The sequence below is a fragment of the Ornithorhynchus anatinus genome, chromosome 4, assembly GCF_004115215.2.
Source record: "Ornithorhynchus anatinus isolate Pmale09 chromosome 4, mOrnAna1.pri.v4, whole genome shotgun sequence".
Taxonomy (NCBI): Eukaryota; Metazoa; Chordata; class Mammalia; order Monotremata; family Ornithorhynchidae; genus Ornithorhynchus; species Ornithorhynchus anatinus.
This window is the reverse complement of record NC_041731.1, coordinates 90559411-90565410: the sequence shown is the minus strand read 5'-3', so window position 1 is coordinate 90565410 and position 6000 is coordinate 90559411. Positions and strand designations below refer to the sequence as shown.

Sequence of the window (6000 nt, the reverse complement as noted above, 5' to 3'; positions counted from 1 at the left end):
TTTTGGTGGTGGCCTGCATGTTCCTGGATCTTTTTATTTTTGGCAACTGGTCAAGCATGTTCCTTAGATGGATCAGCACGTCTCCCACAGATTTTTCAAACTTTCTGTTTTGCTGGAATCATGTGGCGTTCCAAGGTGTTGTTGGTATAGTTCTTGTTTCAGTGAAAGTAGTTAATGAATACCAGAGCTTTAATGTTTATTAACTTTATGATAGGCTCTTAAAATTAGTGTTCCTTCTAGCTCAGACATTCCCAAAACGTGACCTCTGATGGCACTTGGTGTGACCTGCAAAAATGTGTGAAAACAAATAAATTCTACTAATACAATTGCTTGTTGTGGGCAGGGAATGTGTCTGTAATATTGTTACATTGTACTCTCTGAAGCACTTACTACACTGCTCTGTGTGCTGGGGTTATACTCTCAGGCCCATGCTCTATCCCCTAGGCCACTTTACTTCTGTATTTCATGTTAGGCCAATTATTTATATATGGGCTGTAGCTATCATCTCTCTTGAACACTAACCTTGAGAATTACTGCTCCTTAAAATTTCCCTTGCCCATTTCTACCCCCTCCTCATCCTGTTCCTTCTGCAGTCTACCAACTTTCCCAGCAGTATCTCTAGAGGAGATCTCCTGCCTTCTCTCAAAATCCATCTCCTACACCTGCACATATGAATGCACCCCTTCACATCTTACTAAACACTTAAACACTTACAGCTACCCTTCTTCCCTCCCTGACCACCATTTTCAACCGTTTGCTCTCCAAATGCTACTCCCCCACTGCTTCCAAACGTGCCCATGTCTCCCTATCCTAAAAAAAAAAACCCTCCTTTGACTTCATGGCTCTCTCCAGTTACTCCCCATCTCCTTCCTACCATTCCTGACCAAACTCCTTCAGCAACTTCTCTAGATCTGCTGATTCAAGTTCCTCTCCTCCAATTTTCTCCTTGCCCTCCTTCAGTCTGGCTTCCATTCCATTCACTCCACAGAAACCACTCTCTCAGAGGTTATGAATGATTTCCTTCTTGCCAGATCAAATGGCCTCTACCCCATCCTAGTCATCCTCAGCCTCTCAGCTGCCTTCAACACTGTTGACCACCTCCTTCTCCTGGAAACACTATCCAACTTGGCTTCAGTGACACTGTCCTCTGCTAGTTCTCATATTTTTCTGGCTGCTCATTCTCAGTCTCTTTCATTGGATCCTCTTCTGCCTCCTACCCACTAACTGTGGGTGTCCCTCAAGATTCAGTTCTGAGTCCTCTTCTGTTCTCCATCAACACCTACTCCCTTGGAGAACTCATTCACTCCCAAGGCTTCAACTACCATCTCTACGCAGATGATTCCCGAATGTAATCTCCAGCACTGCTCTCTCTCCTTCTCTGCAGTCTCACATTTCTTCCTGCCTTCGAGACATCTCTACTTGCATGTCCTGCTGTCACCCGAAACTTAACATGTCAAAAATAGAACTTTTTATCTTCCTTTCCAATCCCTGTCCTTCCCCTTACTTTCCCATCACTGTAGACAGCACCACCCTCCTTCCTGTCTCACAAGCCTGTAACCTTGGCATTATCCTTGACTCCTCTCTCTCATTCAACCCACATTTTCATTCCATCACTAAATTCTATCGTTTCCACCTTCACAACATCACTAAATCCATTCTTTCCTCTCCATCCACTATTATTTTGTTAATCCAAACATTTATCCTATCTAGCCTTGATTATTGTACATCTCCTTGCTAATCTCCTTGCCTCCTGTCTCCCTCGACTCCCATCCATACTTCACTCTGCTGCCCAGATCATTCTTTTGCAAAAATGTTCAGTACATGTTTCCACATTCCTCAAGAACCTCCAGTGGTTGCCCATCCACCTCCACATCCAACAGATACTCCTTACCATCAGCTTAAAAGCAAGCACCTTGCCGGCACCTACCTCACCTCTTTACCCTCCTACTACTACAACCGGCAACCTGTTGCCGACTTGTTCATTCCAAGCGCTTAGTACAGTGCTCTGCACATAGTAAGCGCTCAATAAATACTATTGAGTGAATGAATGAATACAACCTAGCCCTTACACTTCATTCCTCTAATGCTAACCTTCTCACTCTACCTTAACCTCGTTTATTCATTCATTCATTCATTCATTCATTCATTCATTCATTCATTCAAACGTATTTACTGGGAGCTTACTGTGTGCAGAGCACTGTAGTAAGCACTTGGAAAGTACAATTTGGCAACAGAGACAATTCCTAATAATAATAATAATGTTGGTATTTGTTAAAAGCTTACTTTGTGCAGAGTACTGTTCTAAAAACACTGGGGTAGACACAGGGTAATCAGGTTGTCCCACGTGAGGCTCACAGTCTTAATCCCCATTTTGCAGATGAGGTAACTGAGGCCCAGAGAAGTTGTGACTTGCCCACAGTCACACAGCTGCCAAGTGGCAGAGCTGGGATTCGAACCCATGTCCTATGACTCTCAAGCCCATGCTCTTTCCACTGAGCCATGCTGCTTCTCTACCCAACAACGGGCTCACAGTCTAGAAGGGGGAGACAGACAACAAAACAAAACAAGTAGACAGGCATCAATAGCATCCAGGTAGATAAATAAAATCATATATATATATATAATCATTAATAAAATAAATAGAATAATAAATGTGTACAAATGTACACCAGTGCTGCAGGGCAGAGAAGGGGGTAGAACAGAGGGAGTAGTAGGTGTTCCTTTTATTCATCCACCTCCCAGGCCCACAGCACTTATATATATATCCTTAATTTCATTCATTTATATTAATGTCTGTCCTCGTCTAGATTGTAAGATCACTTTGGGCAGGGAATGTGCTTGTTACACTGTTATATTTTATTCTCCCAAGAGCTTAGTACAGTGCTCTGCAAAGAGTAAACACTCAATATGTGCTCAATAAATATGATTGACTGACTGACTGATAGACACATTCTCTGCCCACCTGTGTCCAACCTGAGAAGCTTGTATTTATCCTTGCACCTAAACAGTGCCTAGCACATAGTCAGCACTTAATAAGTACCTTTTCTTTTAAAAAAAAGAACTTACATTCTATGAGGGGAGTCAGAAACTAAAATGAATTACAGATATGTGGTGGTATTTAATCATTGTGATATTTGTTAAGTGTTTACTATGTGCCAGGCACTGTAATAAATGCTGGGGTGGATACAAGCATATCAGGTTGGACACAGTACCTGTCCCACGTGGGGGTCACTGTCTCAATCACCATTTTACAAATAAGGTTACTGAGGCACAGAGATAGAGGAGTATCGTATTGGACACAGTTCCTGTCCAATGTGGGGCTCACAGTCTCAATCCCTATTTTACAGATAAGAGAACGGAGGCACAGAGAAGTGAAGTGATTTGCCCAAGGTCACACAGCAGGCAGAGCTGGGATTAGAACCCAGGTGCTGTATGTCTGAGGGTGCGGTGAATATCAAATGCAGCGTGGCTCAGTAGAAAGAGCCTGGGCCTGGGAGTCAGAGGTCATGTGTCCGCCGCTTGACAGCTGTGTGACTTTGGGCAAGTCACTTAACTTCTCTATGCCTCAGTTACCTCATCTGTAAAATGGGGATTAAAACTGTGAGCCCCAAGTGGGAGAACCTGATCACCTTGTATCTACCCCAGCGCTTAGAACGGTGCTTTGCACATAGTAAGTGCTTAACAAATACCACCATTAATTGGATTTGAGTGAGAAGCAGTGCAGCTCATTGGAAAGAGCCCGGGCTTGGGAGTCAGAGGTCATGGATTCGAATCCCGGCTCTGCCACCAGTCAGCTGTGTGACTGTGGGCAAGTCACAACTTCTCTGGGCCTCAGTTACCTCATCTGTAAAATAGGGATTAAGACAATGAGCCTCACGAGGGACAACCTGATTATCCCGTATCTACCCCAGCGCTTAAAACAGTGCTCTAATCATAGTAAGTGCTTAACAAATACCAACATTATTAAGTGCAGGGAGTGTTTATTCTACAAATCAAGGCTTTTTGGATATAAGATACCCCCATGTTGGAAGACATAGTTTATGCAAATACACAGGTGGGTGACTTTGAGCACTGTGAATCTGTGAGTACAGGAATGTTTTCCTTAACACAAAACTGTAATCCCTAACATTTGATTATTGGGCGTAATGTGAAAGTTCCCTTCATCTCTTCCTCTCTTTCTTTCTCTCTCCTCTTCCTTTCCCCATGGCTATATGAATGTGAGATATAGTCTCACATCTGAAAACAAATGAAAAAAATTATATTTCTTTCCAAAACATGTTCTCTTTTAATTGATCCAATGTGTCCGAGAGATTCCTCAGGCGATTTGAGCACCCTGTGTTGTTGCTGTTCTAAATTTGCCTGCAAGAAGAATTGTAAGTGATATTTACCTTTTAATTAAACAAAGCATCTTGCAAATTAAACACATGTTCTTGCACATCAAAATTTAGTTAGTATCCTCTTTGTCGTTCATCCTGGGACGCTGACGGCATACTGAGTCCAAACAATATAGCAACACCCTGTTTATCCTTCCGCTGCACTTCATAACCCCTATGATAGAGGATGTGAAATCACATGTTAAGAACACACTCTCTAATTGACTTCTAATAACTCGAGCAAGCCTCTGTTTAGCATGCTTAAGAGTTCATAAAATATGAAAGTTCATCGGTAAATCAAAACCTGGAATACTTTGGACTCTTATCTGACATATGTCTTATAATCTTACTCAGGAAATTTGACAGTGAATGACAGAACACCTTAGAGGGATTTGAGGCAACGGTAAAGGCAGGAACACTTCACTTGAAGGCAGAGTCTGGTTTCTAATAGTTACATACATTTTTACACACATACCAGTAATTTGACATTTATAATTCACCATAGAGCTGAATTTCTGTCAGTTTCTTACTGTCATGTTCTTCACATTGTGAAATAACTGTCCTTCCTAATTATTATATGAATTTGAACTCCAACATTCATTTTATCACTGTCCCTTACAATGGAATGCTACATGGCTAGTGATGGCTAGTCTTCTCAGAGTACTTGGGAAAATGGGATTATTTCTAATTTATTCCCACAAACTGTCTATCCAAGCGCTTTCTTTAATCATCTGATCCTGAGCTGTAGAGCTGTATTTTCAAATCTGTCTGTAAGTACAATTTCTAAGCTTTTGATGTCAGGAAGAAATGAAACTAATTAGGCTATTGTGCTAATGGAATGTAACTCAGAAAATAGGTTTCTCATAAAGACCATGTAGAGTTGACAACTATCATTCAATTGCATTGCTTCCCACTAATCTGTTTTATTTATGTAATTTATGTTTATGTAATTGGAACATAGTCATTGGAAAAGAATGGGGCCAAAGGAGAAATTCTTCCTGCTTTGAAAAGGAGCATCTCAGTAAAATGGTTTTTCTTGAATTAAATGTAATCCTTGGACCTCACTGGCAATGCACAGGTTTATGTCATATTGGAGATTTGTATTTTTACAGTAAGGGCAGTATTTCCAAGCTTGGGGATTAATAGTGGTTATTGACTAGTTTTTAGGTTCAAAGGCTTGTGTTCTAGCAGTATTAACCACTGAAGCTGACATGTCCAGGTCTAGGGTGTCACTAGCAAGTTTGAGGGTTGGAATATTTTGCATCTGCCCTGTTCCACTCCCATTTCCACTTCCATTTTACCTACTTCCTCCACCTGCCGTGCTGCCCTAAGACTACGGTTTTTTAAGACTACAGTTTTAGAGAAGCAGCATGGCTTAGTGGAAAGAGCTCCTGGGAATCAGAGGACCTCAGTTCTAATCCCACCCTGTTATATATCTGCTGTGTGATCTCGGGCAAGTCACTTCTCTGTGCCTCAGTTCTCTCATCTGCAAAAAGGAATAATAATAACTGTGGTATTTGTTAAGTGCTTACTATGTGTCAGGCAGCACTGTAGTAAACTTTGGGGTAGATACATGATTTTGGGGTTGGACATAGTCACTGTTCCACAGAGGGCTCCTATCTCAATC

The 6000-nt window shown here is 41.6% G+C and overlaps 1 long non-coding RNA gene across 1 annotated transcript in view; it reads right to left on the bottom strand.

Annotated features, from left to right (window-relative positions):
• The window catches only part of LOC120638368, a 51260-nt gene continuing 45260 nt past the window's right edge, over positions 1 to 6000 (bottom strand). Inside the window, exons 3-4 of the long non-coding RNA XR_005659998.1 lie at positions 4389 to 4548; positions 1 to 285 (exon numbers count right to left, since the gene is read on the bottom strand). This is a non-coding gene — a long non-coding RNA (uncharacterized LOC120638368). The remainder of the gene's footprint in view (positions 286 to 4388; positions 4549 to 6000) is intronic.